Raw genomic sequence first — 25,489 nt, forward strand, 5'->3', positions numbered from 1 at the left:
ATTTCTCTTGATTTTCTAACCCTGAGATGATGCGAACACCTAAAAGTAAGTTAAATATTGAGCTAATACTTTAACCAAGGAAAAAGAAACATTCCTGGTAAATCGGAGGTACCCACAAAGCCTGAAAAGAGTTAGGATTTTTTGAGCAGGAGAGCAGAGGGAAAGAAATAGCTAAGGGTGGTTGTTGTTTGTTATCTTACATCCGGTCTAGAACTTTGAAACTTGAAAGGGAAGGCTCAGAGGGTAACAGATCGTAGAGCTAATATTGTAACAAGTATTAGATTGGACATTACAGAAAGACGGTCATAACTTTCTCCAGGGGGAGTAGAATCGGATGGAGGAGGAGGAGGGTATTTGGGGCAGCTCATTCCTCTCTTCTTAGATGGACCCAGTCCTTCACCCGCGTGAGAAGCACATGAAATTTTCTTCTCATCACTGCCATTAATCGTCTTCATATTTTCCGGTATCATCTGGAAGACGGCCACGTGTTCGCGCCCCATGCTGTTCTCATCTCTGCACGGTAGTCCACTTTGTCAATAGTCTGAGACATTATCACACAGTCTCCACTTCTGCCCCTAGAGATAGAATCCTTGACATCAGAAGATCAGTATCTGTAGGAGAGAAAAGAGCCAAACACGAGAGTCTGAGTAGAGTAGAAAATACAGAGGGACCCCTTTACAACAGCCGTGAGTAACTGGTGTTACATTTCGTGGATGAGAAAACGGAAGCTTAGCAAGGCTGACTCTGAATCTCAGTCGCCTACTTGGGAACTGGTTGAAACAGAAATTAAAACTCATTGTTGTCTGGCATCATTGAACGTGTTAAGTTCGCACCCTCGAACTGAATAAAAAAGATGAGTCACTGGGTTTGGCAGCACAGCCTTGCACTCTGTCTGCCGCGGCGGACCCTGCCCGGTGCTCTTCTGCAGAGGGCGGCCTCGTTGTTGGCAGGTGAGGTGTGACGATTTGTACCTTACGCTTCAGATCCAGCTGTTTTCCTGGCAGAAAGTGGCTTCTGCTATTTCTCGATCTATTAAAGACAGGAGAGAAAAACATGGGTGTAGATACTGGGAACTCTGAGCGAGTCCTTTACTGACTTGACTTCTTGCAAGCTGAGGGATGCTTAACTCTTCGGTTCCTATGCTCCTCATCCTCAGTGGGATAATCCATGTGGATTTTCCATTTTTGTGGTGCTCAGCTGAGGTGGTGTTTCCAGACCAAGTATGAGAGTCAAGTAATGCGTTCCTGAGTCACTCGTTCATTCAGTCGGTGGGCCAACATGTACTTAACGACACATCTGTTAATTAAATATGAATGTGAATCATACATGATTCTTATCCTCAGAATGCTTTTTTCATGATGGTGGGAAGATGTGTATAGAAATACATACGAAAAAAGAAGAAAAATTTAAAATGTTGAAAGAAAGTAGTTATTAGACGAGCCCTCAAGAAACTGTAAAAAGACACTCACTTAAATCTTACTAGTATTTGAAATTTCTGTGTAATGAAGAGCCAAGGTATTATTTGTTCAAAATATAAGGACTTTCACTGAGAATAGCAACCTGCTACAATCAGCCGATGGAGAAGTAGGAATAACTGTTGTCACTACCAGAGAAGTGCTGTGGTTTATATAATGTCTTATTGGAATATTAAGCCTAGGAGATTCCTACTCCTAGTATTATTCACATTATTAATGTATATATAATAATATATATAAAATAATGTATTAATGTATATATAATCTGAATAATACTCTAAATTAACTGAAGCTATCTGCTTTCCATTATCTTACAGAATTGATATACAGAAGTGACAATTTACTTATATGTCAGCATTGCTGATGAAGAAGACAGTGAAATATGCAAATTTTTCAATAGAACATACGTATGTGGCTACTAGTATATTGGTTATTGAAGGACAATAACGTCCCATCTTCTTCATGGAGAGTTTTTGCAAGCAATTAACTTTTCAGTCCTTTTAAAAAATTATTTATTTATTTATGAGAGAGAGAGAGAGAGAGAGAGAGAGCCCACAAGCAGGGGGAGCAGCAGGCAGAGGGAGAAGCAGGCTTCCTGCTGAGCAGGGAGCCCCAAGCAGGGACACAATCCCAGGACTCAGGGGTCATGACCGGACCTGAAGGCAGATACCTAACTGACTGAGCTATCCAGGCATCTCTGATTTTTCAGTCTTAGCGATAGATTTACTTGGAAATCAAAACCAGGGTGTGGGTGTGTGTGTGTGTGCGCGTGCATGTGTGTGTGTGCGTGTGTGTGTGTGTGTGTGTGTGTGTGTTACTGCTATTGAGTGGTAAGGGGAATAAACGTGAAAGCAAAAGAAGAAAATGGTCCTTGAAATTTCACCGAGTGTGTTCGTGTCAGTAACTGGACTCCAATGCCGCCGAGCACCTCTGAGGTTGCAAGAATCCCAGCGGCTTCCCCACAGCTTCTCTGTACCCATGGCAGCAGTTTGGGTTTTGAATTTGGCAGTATAATTAAGGACAATAAGACAGTGAAGTCAGCTTAAAATAAAATTGCTATTTTTAGTGTGCAAATTTTCTCTTAAGGAATCATCAGGAGAGTTTATAAAACTTGAAAATTCCAACCCATGTCTTTCAGTAGAAGCTCAAGGGTTTTTCTCTGTAGGCTGTTTTAATTTAGAATTCCGTGTCTTTAGAACAATGTAAAAATCTTGTGAATAGGCTAAAATTGCATTCTGTCATTTTACCGTATTGATTTAGTGTGTAGATAGAGTTGGGAGGGTGTCGGTGGAGAGGTGAGGGACAGAAACTGATTTCTGTGTGATTCTAGGTGAATCCCTGCAAAAGTATATTTTAATGGATGTATCATTGAGAAAAAAGCAGATCAATACATTGGCTTTCTGTTTCTGCCTTTAAGAACTCTGACTCAAGCCTTTCAATTTCCCTATGTTTTAGTTTTCTCACCTATACTATTAAGTAGTCATTTGTCTTTATCTTCACAGAATTCTTAGAACAATACGGTTTATGTTTACAGGGTGGTTTGAAACTTTTCAAAGATAGCATTTCATGGTTGCAAGATAGAGTTTTTAAGATTTTTTTTGAAATGTAACCATTACTTAAAAAAAATTCTATTACATTCTTTTTTTTTTAAATTTAAGGGTTTTTTTTCCCCACCCAAAGGACTACTTGCATTTTATTTAATTTTCTTATTATATTTTAATTTTTTAAAAGATTTTACATATTTGAGGGAGAGCACACAAGCAGGGGTGGGTTGGGGAGAGGGAGATGCAGGCTCCCCTGTTGAGCAGAGAGCCAACACGGGCTCAGTCCTAGAACCCTGAGATCGTGACCTGAGCCAAAGGCACTTAAACAACTGAAACATCCAGGCACCCTTATTATGTTCTTGATAACATATTCTTTTTCCCCTGTGTAAAAAACCCTATGAATTATTTTAGTGAATATCTTATTTTATACTTAAGCAGTTGATATTTTTATTCTTTTAGGAAAATAAAATCATTTAATTATCATTTAAAAGTAAGGATGAAGTATTTTCTAGGTAAATATTGCATTGATCAAATACCCATATATTTACTAAACAGGGCAATAGAGTATTTGGTGAGACCAGAAAGCAAAGAAAAATTATTTTTAAGAAGTAAATTAATGCAAAATGTAAATAAAAGCAAAATGTATCTCACAATAAACATGATTCTATTCTGGCTATGTCAGCAATTTTCTCAGTAAATAAAAAATAAAAGAAAATATAATACAAATTTTGCTAATAAGAGGTATATAAATAGTATCTAATAATAAATAGAGCAATGGTATATTTTATTTTATGAATAATTAACATAGTATTAATTTGAATAGGAGACATACTAGGAAAAAATGGTATCAAAATTGAAATTTATTCTTGACAATGGAGATTAGGAATTAAAGAGAAAAGAATGTAGCAACATTGTTTTTCTCTGGCTTTTTAAATAATCAGGAATCATGGGTACTTTTAGATAGAAAGTTACCCCTTAGAGTCCAACAGGAGGCATTTCAGAATGGCCCTCTGCCAGCTGAGTAGTGTAGATGAGGATTTGTTTTCTGACCCTTTCCTGTGAATTCCAACATTTTCACTATGTCTCACAAAATTCTCTCTGATCCCAAGTAGAACCTTCTCCATTTTTTGTTCCAGCTACCTTTGCTAAGCTTGGGTACTTACTGTTCAGTCTTGCATTTAAGCTAGAAAATTACACTGCGGCATATGTAAAATAAATTTGGGGGAAAATAATCAGTTTGGATGACATACATTCAGAGAATCTTCCTGCTTCTACCTCATTGCTTTCTTGGTTGACTTTTTTTTTTTTTTTTGAATCTTGTGTATTCTTCAAGTTCTCTTTTGCTTACTTGTTTTGCTTTGAGATGACTACATAAGGAGTTTATGGTGCTTATTAACTGATGAAGCTAATGAAATTACTTCTATTCAGCAAAATTGTTTATTAAAAATATTGAGGTGAGAATTCTGCCCCTTATTCTTTCAAAGTACAACAAAAACAGTGGGCATTACCTGTAAACAAATATAAGATGATTCCGGAATGTAAACAAGGCGAGACATAGACTCTGGGACGTGAGTAATGATATGTTGGTGAGTAGCTTGGATTTTCTTTCTGTCAGGCATGTCCTAGATGTGAAGCTGAAGAACCTGGCAACCCGGAAAAGCCAGCAGATGTTGGGGTGGGCTTGGGGTGTTGGGGGGAGCTTGCTTTCTCTAGTCAAAGAACCAGAAAGTGAACAAAAGAGGAAGCTAGACAACTTTGAGACAATGACCACTTCATTCTAGCCAAAGAATGCCTAAAATCTGTGACCCTGATGCCAGTAAAGTCAGGATGGGAGCGTTCACCCTTGAGAAGTAGTAAGGAGGTGTCCCAGTGTACCCACCAGGCTGGCGTCAAAGGGCCACGTGAGGAGGTGGGATGGTCATCGCTGCCAGACGGTAGCGATGCCCCCGCTGGCCAGTGCCGTGGAGACCACATGGGGATTCTGGACTTCTCCACGGCCCCAGCCCACCCCACCCTCGGTACATGAACACTCTTTAATCAGCTAGAAGACTGACCACTTTAAGATGGGCACCACAGGAGAAACAAAGTTTGTGGAGAGCAGTACGGAGTCTCTCCTGTCAAGCAGGAGCCTGTGTCAAGCAGTGACACAGGCAGTGACGGTTCTGCGTGAGGACAGACTGCCCGGACGGACGTCAGCTGCCACCCCGGAACTGATCAGGAGCGGACCCAGAGGAGGTCTGCAGGGACCCCAAACCGATTCAATCCCTTTAAAAAGGGAAGGACTCTGGCAGCAAGCTGTCGGACCTCCAGACATGACCTGTCTCTATCTGAGCAACTGCAGCCAAAGGCCCTGCCCGACTGATCTCGGGAAGGAACCGAGATCCTGCCCTGCTTGAACATCAGGAGCGGCGAGTGCCCAGAGCTCAGCTCTCTCCAGGACCAGACCTGGGCCTTAGCTCAGCCACACGCCCGCCAGGCTGGCTTCGTTTGGTTCATTAGCTTCCTGCACCCTTCCCTAATCCGGTTTGCGCGGTTTGTCTTCTGGGCTGCTCGGGCCCTGTGCGAGAAGCCAAGGTGAATCACACGGTGGAATGTCACGGCGTTTGGAATCCTGAACTGCTTTATACTTGTGACTCGCTTTGCTTTGCGACGGAACAAAGCTGACGTCGTGGAGACACAGCTCGTGGGTGCACCTTCTTGGCGTGCTTATGACAGGTATCTACACGTGTTAATTTATTACTGGGAAAAAATGAAAATAAGCAAGCATTCCTACAGACAGTGATAGACATTGGAAAATGGGACTGTGAGTTTATGAAAAATTTCCTGGACTAATTCAATATGTTGAAATCTATATATTGACAGGGAATAATGTGTGTCTGGGAAAATTAAACCAGAATAAATAACACTGATACATGTCCTAGTAAATATGTTGGTCTTGAAAGAAAGATTAAAAAAAAAGTTCCTTGGGCGTCCAGACAAAATATCCAAGAGAAAGAAAACAAGATAATGTTCCTATTTCACTCAGTTTCTTCCTATGCCAGAGTGAGGAAAAAAGGACCAATGTTTCAATACACTCAAGAAAAGAACATGAGAAAAAAATAAATTAAATCTAGCCAAATCATTGCTCATAAAAAATACCACAAACACACATCTGTGAACTTCAGAGAATGTTGTTTCGGGGAATCTTCCTGAAGGGACCTGTAAGAAACAAATTCCGGATCATCACGACATGATTGGAAACTTTCAGCATTAGGTCTCCAGTGATCATTGAATATATTTAAATATAGTACTAGGATTTAAAAATGGTGTTACAATGAAAAGATATATGTAATGATATATTTTTATTAAAATGGGAAGAGGGGTGGGAGAGTAAGAGGAAAGTAGAAAAGCCTTGTGGGGGGGGTCATAATGCTGACAAACCAAGTGTTACAGAGAGTTACACCGCATAGAAATGCCCCGAAAGGAAGGGTGAGGAGGTGGACAGAGGCCAGTCGGGAGAGAACGGTTTCCAGCTAATGTCCAGGCTGGAAATCCAATTACAGCTCCTGAAAAAAGACGTATCTACAAGGGTAGTACATAAGAAATCAATAGGCAAAAGAAAAATTAAGAATCTTTATTACTAAAAGAAATAATAGTAAAAGACTGAGTAAACATCACAGGCGCCACATAGCATCAAGTGAATAAAACGTAAACAGTCTCACAGACCTAAGGTAGAACATAGAGACCATACTGAAAATGTGAATAAGTACAAATTATCTATTTTAAAAATGTCCCAATTTGGCTAATAGAGCAAAATCCAGCTCTGTACTGTGTATGAACAACGAATCAGACAGAATGACTCAGTGATGTTATAAATGAAAGCATGAGTACATAGATACCAAACAAATGCAAATAAAATGAGCAGCACAGACCATCGTTTTCATGACAGGATAGAATTTGGGTCAAAAATGGGTATAGAAGACAAAGACATAAAGTCCGTAGTAGTGTAGAAGACAGTTCACATCGAAGGCAAATCAGGCATCCGTATGTGGTCCTGAAACAGCACAGCAGCCACTTAACACACAACGTAATTTAAGGGCTGTAAGGGCAGAGCAAGATTGATTCACCATTAAAGACAGGAGACTTTAACACACTTCTCACAGACGTGAATAGATCAGTGGACAAAAATATAGCAAGGACATGGCAGACCAGAACAAGTTTGTAATAGTTGACCAGGAAGGTGGACAGACACACACACACACACACACACACACACACGAACACACACACACACACACACAGAAGGAGGGAGTTGAGAGAGTTGGAGAAAAAGAGACAGGGATGCATCACATAACGTGTGTGTGTGTGTGTGTGTGTGTGTGTGTGTGTGTATTTTAAGTAACTGCAGAAATTCAGTTATGGGCAGGATTTTAGGTGGTACCAAAGAATTCTTCATTTTGTTAGGTGTGGGGATGCCCTGGTGTTACGTGTAAGGGTGTCTGCGGTGTTCAGAGAGACCTACTGAAGCAAGTATTGAAATTTACAAGTGCTTTAAACAGCCTTTTTAAAAGGCGTGGAGGGGCGCCTGGGTGACTCAGTGGGTTCAGCCTCTGCCTTGGACTCAGGTCCTGATCCCAGGGTCCTGGCGAGCCCCGAGCCCCAGGCTCTCTGCTCAGCGGGGAGCCTGCTTTCTCCTCTCTCTCTGCCTGCCTCTCGGCCTACTTATGATCTCTGTCTGTCAAATAAATAAATAAAATCTTTAAAAAAAATAAATAAAAAGGTGTGGATAAAACAAATATTCAATATTGGTAACTTCAGATGTTTTACACGGGGTACGTGGAGGATTGCTGTGCTGTTTCAAGTCCCGGTCCATGTCTTTCCAACAGTAAGACTTTGTCTTCCAAACTGTAATATTATTTATACTCCGTTTTCTGGACGTCAGTAATCTTTGCCTCATGGATGTTGTGGTTACTAGTTAGGTACAGGTTACCTGCTCACGATGTTTCCTGGAGAGGGAAACCTGTCCTGAGAAGGAACAATGCCAAGGTTCTGTCTCAGGTTACACCACAGACAACCTTCACATCCCCCCTTCTGTGCATTCATATAACTTTTTTTAGATTAAAGGAAATAAGGACTTTTGCTCAGGATGTATTCCTGACCTTCCAAGCTGTCCGGTTCTGTACGCATTCCGGCCCCTCATGAGAGGCTGACCGCTGAGGGGAGCAGGGAGGGACACTTCTGCTGCATTTCAGACCTGGAGTTCTTTAGGTCTAAGCTTTACTTCTGATTGCTGCTTTGAATGTTGTTTTTGTTTTGTTTTGTTTTGTTTTTCTGTTTTTATTCAGGAGACTTTAGATTCCTATGGGACAATGGTTATTAAAGATACCCTATGTAGATCTAGGACTAAGGCCCATGTTGCTTGTTGAACTGTGTCGGGGGCAGGAGCTGGGAAACATCTGAGATTTGCCATCTTCTAGGGCTATGGCTAATGTAAAACTAATTGCCTGAGACAGCCAGCAAGGGGAGCAGAATGACCTCAGGCCAGGATGTGAGGCAAACCACTCTGGCTCAGCAAAGAATCTGTGGCATCCCAAATATTGTTTCTGACTGGGAGTTCCGTGCTGCCATCTGAACCATTTCTGACTTGGGGGAGATTTTGGAGGAAGCCAGAGAGGCGGAGTAAAGGCAGGGAGAAAAACTAAAAACGACAACAAAAAAATAAAACAAAAATAAAAGAACTCGAACTCCTACCCGTTTAAGAAGTGACTGCAAAGGGCATAAAACAAGCTAACTTAAGAAGTATGAGCCCCAGTGTAATTCATTGAAAAGATGAAATCAATGGAGTGAAGGAATATAAACACAGTTTTAAGAATGGTTAGTATCTTGAAGATATAAAATAAAGAGCAGATGTGATGAAATAATAGAAATGAAAAGGACCAAATGTAAATCCTAGAAAAAGATACTTTTTTTTTTTAAGGTTTTATTTATTTAAGAGCTAGAGAGAGAGAGACCAGGAGCACTACAGGGGAAGCAACAGAGGGAGAGGGACAAGCAGACTCTGCAATGAGCCCAGAGCCCAATGTGGGGCTTGATCCCACCACCCTGAGATCATTACCTGAGCCGAAATCAAGAGTCAGGCTCTCAACTGACTGAGCCAGCCAGATATTTTTATATATAAATCTTTCAATAGGCAGGATGCCCTATGAGTGGAGTTGAAGAGACAAGAAGAGAATATGAAAGAATTGGAGTGAAATTTATACAAAATAGGCTGAAGATAGATGCAATGATCAAAATAATGAAGAGGTTCCAAGGCCGAGAGGTGATAGAAGGAGAGGCTGTCACAGAGGTCAAGAACAAGTTAAGAAAAAAACGGACTAAAAAAAAATTGAAAGAAATAGAGACTTTAAAAAAGCCACAGTAAAAAAAAAAAAAAAAAAAAAAAAAAGCCACAGTAAAGCACAAATACTCCTGGTGCAGGGAAGAGAAACAAGCACTTCTGCCCCAGCATGGTGTGGTACCAGGCTGTTCGATCACCCCCCTGGCTTGGGTGCAGAAGGAGCTGTCCCTTCAGGGGCACTTCCTACACATCAGTTTCACCAGCAGGGACTCCTTATCCAGCTCCTGGGGGGTCTTGGAGAATTGCAGAATGATTACACATTGTCAATTTTTTTTTTTTTTAAGTAGGCAACATGCCTAGTGTGGAGCCCAGTGTGGGGCTTGAACTCATGACCCTGAGATCAGGACCTGAGCTGAGATCAAAAGTTGGACACTCAACTGACTGCCCCACCCCGGAGCCCCCAACACTGTCAATTTTAACATTAATGTCAGGTGGAACTAGGAAGGTGGGCAGCATTTCCAGAGTTCTTGACTGCCTCCTCTATCCTCAGAGCCGGGAGTCACCTCCATGTCTTTGACATCCATAGAACGTGAAGGGTTATCATTAGTAGGACTTCTTGCCCGTTTCAGCCTTCTTTTTAAAAATTTGGTCTTCTGCACTGATTCTGAATCTAAGAGAGGGGAGGATGGTGACAATCAGCATTTTAAACACAAAAGGCCTTTGTGTAGGAGCTAGAGTTAATGCTTGGCTCCGTCGCTACTATCTGAATTGATGGCTACCAGAACCCCTGGATCTGCAGTGAAGTGAGAAACAGCACTCTGCCCCATGTTGACAGTTCCAGGGAGAAGTGGCACATCTCTAGTCTGCAAGAGCAAGAGCAGCAGCAGTTAAGGTGAAGAGATGACAGAACAGAGCGTCACCAGTTCTGCAGCACTTGGGCATCAGAGGCATCCATCCCACGACATCCCAGGACACAAGGGAAGTTATTTTTCACTTAGAGTCTTTGATTATCCCTTGCTGGGGCTGGTGTTGCCTGAGAGAAAATGATGGAGAAAGGAGAAGAAGGAAGGGGAGGAGAAAATTGTCAGTGTTTTACTTTAGATCAAGATACGGTGAGGAAGAGGAAATGCTTGCCCTCCAAGATTCCATTCAGTTAAGAAAGTAAACAAGTAGACAATCCTGAAAGTTATGGAAAGCTGGTGCGACTCTCCTTAGAAAAGTCGGAAATGGTAGTGCACTTAAAGTGGAAATCTCAAAGATATAATGAATCCACTAGCAGGCTGCGGCTATCAACGGTTTGAAAGAACTGGAGAGACTGAGGAGACAGATGACTGTGGAGAGGAAGACTGTGGCTACAGCGGTTCTCATTTGAGCTGCTCATGAGAAGCATCTTTTCAAAAATAATAAAAAAGATTTTAAAAAATAGAGGTCAGTGAAAATGAGAAGTAGGCAACTATAAGCACTCATCCCTCCACAGAAGCATTAAAAAAAAAAAAAAAAAAAAAGGGAAACTCTCACAGAACCACCTTTGCCAGAGCTCTGGAAAGCAGCCACAACTAAATGCTGAATGAAGGACAACTGAAAAATGATAGAAAAGTTTTGTGGCATTTTCACTACCATTGCCACACCCCTTCCCCAGCTCAGCCATGATCCTGAAGATGGCCACGCATACTCCCAAGGAAGAAGCTGCTGCGGCTGAGGTCGAAGAGGTTGCTGCCTGTGTTCTCCTGAAGGATTTGGACGGATTCCTTTCTCACATTGAGGTCCTTCATCCATTTGGAGTCTATTTTCGTATGTGGTGTAAGGAAATGGTCCAATTTCATTTTTCTGCATGTGGCTGTCCAATTTTCCCAACACCATTTGTTGAAGAGACTGTCTTTTTTCCATTGGACATTCTTTCCTGCTTTGTCGAAGATTAGTTGACCATAGAGTTGAGGGTCTCTTTCTGGGCTCTCTATTCTGTTCCATTGATCGATGTGTCTGTTTTTGTGCCAGTACCATACTGTCTTGATGATGACAGCTTTGTAATAGAGCTTGAAGTCCAGAATTGTCATGCCACCAACTTTGGCTTTCTTTTTCAATATTCCTTTGGCTTAAAATATTAATCTTCTGTTAGTCTCACCTCAACAAAAAAAAGCAAAACAGTAACAACAATAAAGCCTGGACATCAACCCATGTCAGTTAAATCAGAATTTTTAAGTGTGAGGTCCAGGAACTTTTAAGTCTTGAAAACTGCTCAGATGATTCTAAGGAATATCCAGATTCAAGAAATACTGGGCTGGATTGGGAAGAATTTGCATTTTATGAATATTTTTTGAATGCTATTTTTTTTTAATACTTAGAGAGGGAAGCCATTGAAGAATTTTGAAAAGAACATGACAAGACACACCTTTAAGATATCTGGTAGCAGAGTAAAGATTACCTGCAGGGGGCTTAGATTGGAATCAGTGAGTTTGAGGGGGCTGCGACGGAGGGGCCTGATGCAGTCAAAGCCGGAGAAAACTGAGAGGATCCAAGAAGTAAAACACCTGTGGAGGTGGAGCACGAGGGTAGAGTTTTGACCTTCAGTTTTCTGACTTAGGTAATTGAATTAATAGTATTATCCTTAACTGAAAGAAAAACTCCAGGAGATGGAAGTAAGAAGAAATGCTGGATCCCAGCTTTGCCTTAATTTAGGATGTACTGAGCTCTGGGTAATGTGCTCATAGGACATGTAAGTAGAGCCCAGCAAGGGACAGTCAGAACAACTCATCTGAGAGTCCTGTTTATAATGTGCTTATTGACTTTCCACAACATATCCTCTCTGATACTGAGGAGATTCACAAAAAGACTACAAGGTAACACCAAAAATAAGACTGGCAGCATACCTCACAATAACTTGGAAGGAATTTCCAAAAACAACATCCGAAGCATAAATGGAAATATAATCATAAGCAATAAATTTTTTGTCACCAAAGTAAACTAAAACTTATTCCTTCAAAAAAAAAAAAAAAAAAGAATTTGGTCTTCTGCAAAGTGTGGGATCATCTTTCCCAAGCTTTTACTTTCTCGGGTCCAGCCTGGTGAATCATTCTAGCCAAGACTTCTTTATTACTACATTCTTTTCCACATCCTTTAGTCCTACACTCTGGCAATTTCCATGTGTGGTATTTCCCATAGCAGAATCAGTGAGGCATTTTTGACATACATCCCAAATCCCAGAAGGTTACACACATCCTTTAGGCAATAGTTTCCAACCAGAGCTTGGTCTGGGAAGCTTTTTTATAAGAGATGGGGGCTTGCTTATCCCTGCCTCCCGGGAAGCTGTGTACTGTGAGCTGACTCCGAGCTGCCACACCAGCTTCTGCATCTCAACAGAAGCCTCCAGATCCATCCAGTTCCTCTCTCTGGTTTTATTCTCCAAGGCAGTCAATGTGACCTTCTTCTATCCATCCTCCCAAATTAGTTTCACTAACAGTGAAAAGACTGTAAGTCCCTCTGGTCTCCTGTGAAGTCAAAGTTGCCTCTGTAAGGCTTCCCTCTAAATCAATCCAGTAGCAACTTCCATTCCCCTGGGCCTGATTTTTCTGAGCTCCATCACACAGAGCTGTGTTTTACAGCTCACAGAAGAGTTTGTAAAAATCTCAACTTACACAAAGAGGTCTTTTCTTCTTCCTGTTGATGTACGATGAGAAATTTGAGTTCAGAATCTTGGCAGTGTCACATATAAACAAATGCCTGTTCTGGTCACGCTGGTCATTCATCCAGAGACAGAGGGATCTGTGGGTTTGTGACGATACATAATTCTTAATCTCAAGACCTACAAAAGTTTCCATGAATCTGTATTACCCTGCTTCCTCTAAGGTCTGTTATATTTTTAGCAGCACAGTGAAACCGTAACTCAGAGTCTACTTCTCTACTCGCAGAGTCCTCCATGATATTCTATGGTTTTGTGATATTCTGTGGCATTACTGCAGAGCGGTGGATACAGAGGCCTCTGTCCAGACACCCTCTTCAAGGTTGATACGCTCATCTTCATCTGCTTCTGACCACTCTGCACTGAATCCCTCAGTAGAAACACTTCAGTAATGGATACCTACTTCCCTAAAATGTATGTCGCCTTGCTGGGGTAGCCTGTGGTCGCTGACTGGTTGATAGCGAGGAAAAAGCCTGGCCCTTTCGCTCACTTAGGGGTATTGAAGTGCCATCCCAGCTCCCAGGTTCCTTGTGCGACATCTTAAGCTTCAGTTGTAATCACATTGCAAATTTCTCCCTCTTCATGAAGTGACTTTCTCAATTCCTTCATGGTGTATTCCACAAAAACATCTCCTAGCAAACCTGCATGGAATTCTCCATCTCAGTGTTTATTTCCAGGGAACTTGCTCCAAGACAATTGGTATCAGAAGTGGTCCTAGGTTAGACTCGAAACAGGAAAATGGAGCTGGACTACTCTCCAGTTGGTGGGCAAGGAGGAGCAGATCACTGATAGTAGATGAAGTATTGGTAGCTCAGAATGCACCATAACAGTGCAGTTGTTCAAAAGTTGACTGGCAGAAACTGGTAGAAACCGAGGTGGGTGAGTTTGGTCCACTGGCTGCTACAGTATCTCTGGCACTGGAAAAATGTGAGAGAAATGGTCTCTTAAGGATTATGGAACCAAGTGACTGCTGCTGAGTTTTTGACTCTTTGTTGAAGAAAGACAAAAATGACTGGCTCAGAGTGATTAATCAATTTGTTTAAAGCAAAATGTGAATGCCAGATAATCTTGATAACATTTAGTAAAAAAACCCTAGTATCTTGCAGCCAGAAGGCTCACAGAGTAGAGGAACACTTGGGGCCTAATTTTGAGGGAGGTTTAGGATCTGATTGGAGGGTAGTAGAACTTTAAAGGCAGTTGAAATCTCAGCGTCAGCCAAGCCCCTGCACCAGTGTCACGACCCTGAAAACTTGAAAGGGAGAACCTGAGTAATGAAGGTGAGAACTTTAAAAGTATATATTTCACTATTGCCCCAAGACTACATTAGCTCTCTTTCCCTCTCTTACAATATAGTTCAAAGGCACCTGGACCATCCAGGCATTCTGCAGAATGTCTCCTGGGTCCATTATGTCAATAGACATCATGCCAGGCTAATCAGAGTGGATGGACAAGAAGAAATGGCAAGTATGATGATGGTCTTGATAAATGCAGTACCGAGGGGAGGAAACAAACTCCATGATAATTCAAGGTTCTGCCATATAAGTGAGGTTTGTAAGAATTCAGTGGGGTTGATCATGTCGGGACTTTCCTTTCCAGATAAGGACACGGTATTGTAGCTCACACCACTCAAAACTAAAAAAAAGAAGCACAAAGCATGGTAGACCTCTTTGGGTTGTTGTGGCTGTAGCACATTGGTATGTAGGCATTCTGCTCTAGTCTGTTTAATGGGTGCCTGGAAGGTAGCTAGATTTGACTGGGACCAAGAATAGAAAAGGCAACATGGGTCCCTTCCTTTTCCCTTCCTTTAAAGTCTTATCAAGAGCAGGTTCTACCTACCAATATAGTCTCCAGGAAATCCCAGGTCAGCAGGAGATACAGGCTGGGCCCCTCAACTAGCCAGTGAGGCACATCTGGTCAGAACCATCTTTCCTCATTAAGAGAGCGTCCAGTTTTATAGGAAGTTGTATACCAGTTGAGGCTAGGTTAAACTTCAAGTTCTAACTAGTTATTCTACAAGGAAGTGAATTTACTTAGTTCTGTGGGCTCATAAAATAGTGTTTTATCCAAATATGTCTAGATTGTAGGCTAAAAAATCTGGACTACTGACAGAAGAAATATGATACCTCTGAGACTAGGCAACAAATGGAACATCTATTGAGCTGGTGTTTTGCTTGATCTTCGTCTGAATTCACTCTGTGTATATTTATATCAAGAACCACGAGCAAGGAAGACAGAAGAACATGGCACCAGCCCCAGTGGACCTAAGAAAACCATCGTAATGCTAGGGACTCTATGAAACCTGAGTTCAACATTTTCAGGGGTTTGCAAAATTCATCCTCAGTTTGGGGAAGGAAGTGCTTTCAGAGTGCAGCAATGGACTTGGAGAAGGTGAAACAATTTACCAGGTTTCATTTAAATACATAGAACCTCAAGTTTGTTTATCATTGGCGTCCTCACGGATCAAACCTGATTCAGTTTCTAAAATGTAAAGGATGCTATATATATATTTTTTAATTTTCAGACACTCAATACTGAAATACAAAAACTAAGACAAAATTATCTTAAAGTGAGACGTAAGGGGATTTTCTCAAAGAGATGATGCATTCCTGCTCAGTTTACTTTTGTTTAGTGGCATTGATCTGTTAACTAGCTGACAAAGCCAGGAGTCAAACATGCAGGCCCCTCATGTATGCTAATTAGGCAGCAGGTTTAAACATACGAATACAGAAGAGAGAGGTCCTGGTCTTTTTAGTTGGTGATCCGAACTTAAAGAAAAAAATTACTTTTCCTTAAATTTTTTGGTATTTCTCTGTGTTGATGACCACAAACATTATTTTTTAATAACCTGTTTTTTATTGAGATAGTATGTTATTTGGGGGAAGATAATGGCCTATTGAAAAATCAGTTAATTGAAAAGAAAATGTTTCAAATTGACAGGTATGACACTCTTATTTTAAAAGGATGAGAGCACCAGAGTCCCATCTCCTAGAATTTGACATGTGAAATGAATGTAACTTGTAGATTTAGTGTTTTCATATACCTCACATTTTTCTATCTGAAATGTTTTCTCTCCAGTTGCCTCTCTGTTTTAACCTTTTTTCTACTCATGAATTTTGCTGCAATATTTCAAAGACTCATTTAATATGTGTCCCACATAACCCAGTTATTGTTATTTCACAGAAGAAAATCACAACACACAGTAATTGATTTACAAGTAATCTTTTCCACCTTTAAGCAATATTTTCAAATCCCTTTGTTTTATTTAACTCCAACTCTCCTCCAAATGTCATAATTTTTAGTTTACTTTCTTTAGTACTTTAAAAATGTTTTTATAAACAGAATCCGTATTTATATCTTCATGAATCTCAAAAGACAAAAGTTCTACGGGGAGATGTGAGTCAAGGAGAACTTCAGGCAGTACGGATGTGCTTTTATTTATTTATTTATTTATTTCAGTTGTGAGAATTATTGTAGTTATCCTGTATTGCATCCCATTTTGAAAGTCCCTCAAGATGGAGATTTTCTTGATTAGCTTTGAAATAAATGATGCACTTTCACCAAAATGCTTCAAATGCTAGAAGCACCAAATGAACAGATAATAAGAAATGGGCACTACTGTCAATGTATAGCAAAAATATACTTGCATGCTTGCTTGTGTTTTTTTAATTTTATTTATAACTTGCCGTTTAAGCAAGGGTTTAAGGCATCTGCATCGAGATGCATGCTGCTTTGGAGGAGGGCATTGGAACTTCTCCCAAATGTAATTTGTTGGAGCCATTTGCAGCGCACATTTCGGATGGGGCACAAGCTTCTCGTCAGAGAAGATAAAGTAATTTAACTATTTTGGTATTAAGTCTGTGGCAGTTTATTTGTTTTCCAGTTAAGACCTGTGAGGGAAAGTTGGAAGCAGTACCTTCACATCTAATAAATATGCTAGTAAATGTTCTCTCTTCTGCCAAGGAAAAAAATTTAAAAGTCCCTCTTTCAAGAGTAAGGGAAATGGAGTTTGGTTTCCTTTACTAAATCCTGGGAGTAAGATGGGGGGCAGCTCTTATTTTACATGTCTGGAAGAATTTCTGTTACTCTTGAGAGTACAGCGAATGGAATTGGCTAGGGAAATCAAATGCTGAGGAATTAACAGGGACTTCTAGGTTACACGGCAAGGGAAAGGCCTTTAACGGTTGAGGTATTGCTTCCAGCTTCTCACTCACAGATCCTTTGTTTGAAAAGCAAGCTCTCTGGGGGCCAAGCCACCTTGGTTGATGTAGATTTGTCCTGTGTCAGCTTAGCTAAACGAGCACTCGATTTTCCAGAACTCCCTTCTCTCAAAGTCCTAGGTGAATATGGGCCACATTCTCGTCTTTCGCCTCGTGCATGGGGTTTTCATATTTGCTCGTATGCTGCTGCAGGAGATGTGGCATTACTGCTGTTCTGCTCCAGTGCTCTGTCACTTGTCACTTGTCCCTGGCTCACCTTGTGGCTGGCTGCCTTGGCTCTCCGGGCCCCACGCCCTACGCCCATCCTCCTGTCTGTGAGTGCTGGGCCAGATGGATTTGTGATGTGGCGGAGGATGTGAGGGCTTGGTTTTTAGCTCTTCTTCATAGTTTTTTTATTAGAGAGGAAATGCATGTTATGGAAGATTTAGAACACACAGAAATCTAATTAAAAAGTCACCTGTAATCCCAGTGCCCCATCAAACTCCTCTGTTAATTTTTATGTGTATTATCTCATCAGTCATGTAAAGGTGCACACGTGTATATGTATATACTCATATATTTACGCTTATTAAATTACATAATAGGTAAAATATGAGACAATATACAAAAACATGTATCTTTGCATTTTTACACAGTTAAGATGATACGTAACATAATTGCATATTTAAATATAAAATGCATAAATACAGATATACACAAATAAGTATTTTAATTAAGTTATATTGCTTATATAGATATGTAATTTGTGCTTTTCTCATTTTAATTGATTATGAGCATTTCCCCAATTACCTAAATATTTTTGAGAGTATGTTTTAAATAATTGTGTCCAGTTTCTTTCTTTATTTACTCAATCATCAACTGAATGGGTATTCATGGTCCTTTATTTCCTATTATAAGCAATACTATCATAAGAAACTTTTCACATAAAATTTGGTGTAGATCTGTGTTTATTTCCTGAGAATAACTTCCAGGACTTGGAGTTTCTGACTTAATGGGCATTTTCTTTAATGGTCTTGATAGTTAAGACTAAATTGTTCTTGTTACAGACTGAATGTTTGTATTTCTCCCAAACTCACAGTTCTTTTTATTTTAATTTCCTTGAGCAGTGAGGAGATAAAATATTTTCTATCTTTATTGGTCATTACCATTCTCTTGTGAGCTGCCGGTTCTGAGCTGAAAGTTACATTGTAGTGTTTGCTTTTCTTTATGGTGAGAACTTTTTTTAATCAGTGGTATTAACACTTCAATTGACAGGATGTGACAAAGTAAATAAAAATATTAGAGAGTGAATATATGGTGAAATATACCTAGACTATAGCTACTGTAAGTCACAATTGATTTTAGAAATGCTTGCTAACAGTTTGGCAGAGATCATAGGGACATAAATACTTGGAAGGTTTCAGATTTGTGCTGAAATTATCCTGGTTGGCAAGATAAGGAGAAAGAATAATTGGCTGACAGAAAGGAGATAAAGACTAAGACCCAATTAAGTTTGCAGATCAACTAAGGACATAATAGGATTTTAGTCAAGTGGGAACAAGGGTCCACAGGATTAAATTGTGAGGCCTTAGATGTGGCTGGCCTGGTCATGAAATCTCATCCTCCGGATGATGGCAGTGACATGCAAATAAGGTTAAGATTAAATGCGTTTGCACAGTGCGACTTTAGGACATATTTCAGTGAGTTTTGTGGAGCAAAAATATTTGAGATTGAAAAATAAAAGATGCTGTGCTAAGCTATATATTCTTGACTTTCTCAAGGTTGTGGTTAATAGACGTAAAAATTACAATAAATGCTCTGTGCACGCCGGCCGCCTCACCTCTTCTACTTGGGTTCATGTTTGCATGGGAGAAGACTCCGGCACTCAAACTGTCCCCTCTGTGACTTGGGCTCTGGGACTGTTGGCAAGGGTCAGGGTACGTTGCTGTGAACTGCTTAGAACAGTGAGGATTGAGACAAGCAAGTTAATACATGGCACACACTTGTTTCTCCCTATTTCTATTTGTTTTTATCTTCTTTACAGTTTGGTCACTGTTTCTTACTTATTTATTAGTTTGTTGTTACACTTCAGTCATGCAGAATTTGGGTACATGGTCAGAATTTTCCTTGTCATGCCTTCCCTTGGTTATATTTTTTTCTACTCTATAATCATTTAATATTATCCCATGGCGGGGTGCCTGGGTGGCTCAGTGGGTTAAGCCTCTCTGCCTTTGGCTCAGGTTATGATCTCAGGGTCTTGGGATCGAGCCCCACATGGGGCTCTCTGCTCAGCAGGGAGCCTGCTTCTCCCCAACCCCCCGCCTGCCTCTCTGCCTACTTAGGATCTCTGTGTCAAATAAAAAAAAAAAAATTATCCTAAAGCTATCTCTATGGTTTCTATTTTATAGCATCTCTTTTTATTGTTTAGTTCTAAACTTTGAAATCCTTAATAAATCTGGAAATTATTTTTATAATATGAAATGTAATTTTATTTTCCCCTCATATATGTCAAATTGTGTATAGCATTTTAAATACTATTCTTTGTTCTCAAATTTGAGATGACACACTTATCAAACTTTTAACATAAGTATATTTGTGAAGGCTTTTTGTTTTCTGTTCTTTTGGGTTTTTCTCCCACTTGTATTTTCCCACCAGAATAAAGAATACTAGAATAGAGAGATACTAGGGTGCTAGAGTACTAGAATAAAGAGGAACTCCTGCTTCGATATTTTAACTGTAGGACCAGAGGGAAAAAAAATAACATAGCACTCTTTAGAAGTGTACCTGGTCTTTCAACACAGCTTGTCATGCTCTGTTAGATGGTTGTGTTTCAGACAAAGGCACACCTTTATCACAATTTGAAGAAGCCCAAGGCTGAGGTTCTCAGATATCAGCAAGGCTTAGAAATTGTCTTGCATGCACGTAAAATGTGCGGAATCTTAGCTGAGTTGCCGAGGATTCCTGTCCAATCAGTCCAGGGTGAGGGTCTGAGACTCGCGTGTTTAACAAGTCCCTGTGATTTTGATATGAAGGCCATGGGACAAAAGCTTAAAAAACAATTCCTTAGGCCAAATTTTGGTGGATTTTTAGAAACCCAGACCACCTATTAGAAACAAAACAAAACAGAACAGAACATATTTGACTTTGTTATTGATACTGGTTTTATGGCTGAAATCTAACAACAAAATTATTTTATTTTCTTATTTATTCTGTTCAGAACATTTCATTTTGATATAAAGGTCATTTGATAGAACTGTCATTCTAAACATAAAGTATCCCCCAAAACACAAGCTCCCTTGTACCTGTACCAAAATGCTAAGGCCTACTGATTTTACTGTGTACCTTGAGGAGTGTATAAAACTGGCTAAAAAACATTATTTAACATCTGCCGATACTTACCATAGACAGTTGTAAGAAATACCCATGTAAATGCCTTCTGGGAAATGCTGATCCCTGGAGAGCAGTGTTAAGAGCCGTTGGAGTTCCAGAGTAGGGGGCAGCTTCGTAGGAGCTAAAAACAAACAAACATGCAAGCAAAAGTCACACTAGTTTTATGTCTGTGTTATGACTGAATCACAAAGTTAGGTTGATATCGGGGAGCCATCTCCATTAAAAAAATAAGTTTATAGGGATACCTGGGTGGCTCAGTCAGGTCAAGCATCGGATGCTCAGTCAGGTCAAGCATCCGACTCTTGGATTCAGCTCAGGGCGTGATCTCAGGGGTGGTGAGATGGAGCCCTGTGTCTGGCTCCCTGCAGCAGGGCCTCTGCTTGGGATTCTCTCCCTCCCTCTACCCCGCCCCCACCTCTCTCTCTCTTTCTTTCTCTCTCTCAAATAAATCTTAAAAAAAAAAAAAATAAGTTTGTAGGGGCGCCTGGGTGGCTCAGTGGGTTAAGCCTCTGCCTTCGGCTCAAGTCATGATCTCAGGGTCCTGGGATCGAGCCCCGCATCGGGCTCTCTGCTCAGCGGGGAGCCTGCTTCCCTCTCTCTCTCTGCCGGCCTCTCTGCCCACTTGTGATCTCTGTCTGTCAAATAAATAAACAAAATCTTAAAAAAAAAGAGTTTGTAGAAAAATTAACAAGGTGATAATATATTGTCTATAAACCATGTAAGTAAACTGTAATTTAGATCTTCTAAGAGAGTAGAGTTGCTGAAGAAGTACTTTTCAGATAGAAGTCCAGAAAAAGAAAACAGAAATTCTTACTGAGAGATAGAGAGAGAGTTTGAGGCTGAGAACCCACAGCAGGGGAGAGAGGCCACGTGGAACAGGGAAACTAGAGAACACGACTGTTCTCCACCCTCAGTGAGGAGCAGCACTAAACAGTCCAACATATACTCTTGTCAAAGAGAAATGATTCCACATAGAGATAACAGTCCAGGAAGATTTTATTCAAAGCTATTTGCAATAGGAGGCAAGACTATTGAAATATGAAAGAGATTGAACTTAACTCTGTTAAGAGAAAAAGCAGGAGAGTTTTTAAGTGCTGGAGACGTTCTGGGAGGTTGGTCAATGTGGTTGAGCTATTGGTGGCTGTTGCTAGGCTCCTCCCATCCACAGACACTGGGAGGTGGGGGCGCCGTTTTGTCTGTTTCTTTTTTTAAGTTTTTGGTTAAATCCGTGTCAGCTCACATGCAGTGTAGTGTTAATTTCGGAGGACAGTAGAGTGAGTGAGCACTTCCATATAACCCCGGGGCCCATCACAAGTGCCCTCCTTCATCCCCATCACCTGTGTCATCCCAACCCCCACGACCCCCCTGGTAACCATCAGCTTGTTCTCTACAGTGTGTCTTTTGGTTTGCCTCTCTCTCTTTTCTTGTCCCTTTGCTCATTTGTTTTGCTTCTTAAATTCCACATAGGAGTGAAATCATACGGATTTGTCTTTCTCTGACTGACTTATTTCACCAAGTATAGTACTCTCCAGCCCCACCCATGTCATTGCAAAGGCAAGGTTTCATTCTTTTTTATGGCTGAATAATAGTACCTTGTGTATATATATACTAGTTCTTTTTTCTTTTTGTCCATTCATCATTGATGATGATTTCATAATTTAGCTATTCTAAATAATGCTGCTATAAATAATGCTGCTGCAAGATGCATGTGTCCCTTTGAATCAGTATTTTTGTATTTTTGGGTAAATAACCTAGCAGTGCAATTCCTGGATCATAGGGTAGTTCTATTTTTAACTGTTGGAGGAAATATTATACTGTTTTCCAGAGTGTCTACAGCAGTTTGGATCTCCACCAACAATGCAAGAATATTCCCCTTTCTCCTCATCCTCTCCAACACCTGTTATTTCCAGTGTTGTTAATTTGAGCCATTCTGACAGCTGTGAAGTGGTATATCATTGTTGTTTTGATCTGTATTTCCCTGGTGGTAAGTGATGATGAACATCCTTTCATGTGTCTGTTGGCCATCTGGATGTCTTCTTTGAAGGGATGTCTGTTCATGTCTTCTGCCCATTTTTTAATTGGCTGCTAGAACTGATAAACAAATTCAGTAGTCACAGGATACAAAATCAACATATGGAAATCCAATAATGAAGCAGCAGAAAGAGAAATTAAGGCATCAGTCCCATTTACAAGTGCACCAAAAGCAATGAGATTCCTAGAAATAAACCTAACCAAGGTGGTGAAAGACCTGAACTCTGAAAACTATAAAACACTGGGGTACTATTTTCTTGATGATGACACTTCAGGGAGTGGATTCCCAGGTCTTTGTGAAACAGGGACCTGTGCTGTAAACCTGCCTGCGAGATTTACATCTCAAAGGGGCAGAGAACGAATTTACAATTCCAAGTTGCAAGTAATGCTTATAAGAAAAGGGAGGTCAGGAGCCTGAAGTCACAATGACACCTGTCGAAAGTTTAGTCAAGGTAAGGGGAACATCTTGGCCTCTATCCCTTTCTATCAACCTAGGCAACGTAGCCTGACAGCTAGTAGCAAAAACAGAGAGAAGACATGATTGTCAACAAAGAATCTAAATATTTAGTCAAAGAAAAGCAAATCCTGCATTTATCTTCAGGACTTTTGATAGCAAGGAAGCATTTGACACATGAAAAAGGGACTCTTCAGTTCTTTTGAATTTGAATTCTAGGAGAAAAGCTCTGAGATTTTGAGTAGCTGATGCTGCAGAGAGAGTTAACAGATTTTAAAGGCAAGCAACATTATCAAAACTATGCATTTTTAGCTGACGTGTTTGTAGTTGACATTGTCTGAATATCAAAGAAGTTAAATTTAAATTATTTGTTTAATGTAGTATATTTAGTGGCAGAGAGAAAGTGTCCTATCCATTCTGTTGTGAATAAAATCCATTCACTTGTTTATTCAATTCTTATTCCCCTATTATTTTCCAAATGCTCTAATGGATTTTTAAAAACTGATCACATGTCCAATATTATGCTTATCTCAAATAATGAAGGAAGCAATTAGATGTTACAATCAGGGCACCTGGGTGGCTCAGTCGGTTAAGCATTTGCCTTAGTCTCAGGTCATGATTCCAGGGTCCTGGGATGGACTTGGGAGTCCCCCCCCACCCGCCACCCCGCTCAGTGTGCATCTGCTTCTCCCTCTCCTTCTGCCCCTTCCTTCTCTCATGCTGTCTCTCCCATAAATAGATAAAATTAAAAAAAAAAGATGTTACAACCAGTTCAAAAAACTTTTCAAAGAACTCATGTATTTTGGCAGGAAAATTTGCTGAAATTCACTTACAAAGGGTCACAACCCTGCTCTGTCTTCACAGTGTGATAATGAAGAACATTCTATTGGATACAATTCATGTGCGTTTTTTGGACAAAGTTGCATTATCTTAAGTTCTCCACAAATAAGAGTGTTGTAAAATAGTTCAAAGACAATAAAAGAATGGTCCTAATAGAGTGAGATAACCCCTGAAGGTGCAATCTTTTTTCCCCTTTTTGATTAAAGATGTTGAGTGTATACACACACACACACACACACACACACACACACATATATGTTTCTATATAGATAGATAGATTCCATTTCACAGTCTTTCACGTTTTTTCCTGACACGGCTGCTCACTAAGTAGTTTTTAGTGAAAGGTTAAAAGTGTTATATAAAACAGAAATAAAACTGACAAACTCTGTTGAGGAGGAGAATATAATCCCAACCCTAAACTAATATAGTTATTATAAACAACAAGTAAGATTAACAGAAAGGAAAATGAGCTGTGTAGTTCTAATTACTAATAAAGGTGATAATTAGACTTTCTTTATAATACCAACAAAGAACAAGTTTGGTGTATAAAAAATATATTTTGCATTTTGTTAGGTACCGTTAACAGCTATGCCAACACCACCAAACCTTCTTTTTCCTCTGTTATTCTTAGTATCAGGTGCTGTGCGAACTCCTGTACCACCCGATTTCTGTATTCCTTGCCCTCCCCTCTTCTCCACATTACCAACTCCATCTACCTTCATTATAATATAATATTTACTTGTAAAGAACTATATTGTCATTTCTTGTATAGACCCTGAAGGTTATCCTTACTATGCATTTTAAACAAATATTGTAATAAGCAAGTATTTGATTAGCAACTGTTTCAAATTCTAATCAGAAAAAAAAAAAAGATTCTTCAGAGTCATGTTCCTGTGGCATGGGAGAAAAAAGTTCTCCATATCTGTGTAGGTGACAGTTCTCGAATAGCTTTAATATTTACATTTTAAGAAGACTTTCAGTGTTGTTGAAGGAATGATGATTGCTGTAGAGTACTTTCAAATACACTTGACACTTAATAAACACCCATTTTTATTAACACTTGAGATCACTTTCAATAATTGAGCTCAGGATTCAGTGCTTGATTATGGAATCCTACAAGTATATCTTAAATACTTCTCAGGGTTGCTTAACAAATAGACAAACTAGTGACAGAATAATATTTCAGTTGAAATAAGTATAATGCTTAGAGTATGGCACAGGATAAATAAATCTTTCTAAAATTCTTTCTTCTTTCCTCTAATTGCCTCATTTGCTTTTATCTTTCAAATTTCTATTTTAAAAAGTCATTCTAAAAAACTACAATAATAATGCCTGCTTATTATAGCAAGTTAAGCAATGAAGACTAAGTTAATAGTCTCTTTTTTTATCAGTTAGGCATGCTTTGGAAATGCAAGTAACAGAAAATGAGTGATAGTCACGAATATGCATTTATTTTTCTCATATAAACAGAAGCGTTTATGTTAGCCGTGGCTGGTCTTGAGAGAGTATCGCTGCAGCTCCTTTGGCGTGTTTCTCATGGTTACAATATGATTGCTCCAAGAATCAT

Source organism: Neovison vison, chromosome 3, assembly GCF_020171115.1.
Source record: "Neovison vison isolate M4711 chromosome 3, ASM_NN_V1, whole genome shotgun sequence".
NCBI classification, from domain to species: domain Eukaryota; kingdom Metazoa; phylum Chordata; class Mammalia; order Carnivora; family Mustelidae; genus Neogale; species Neogale vison.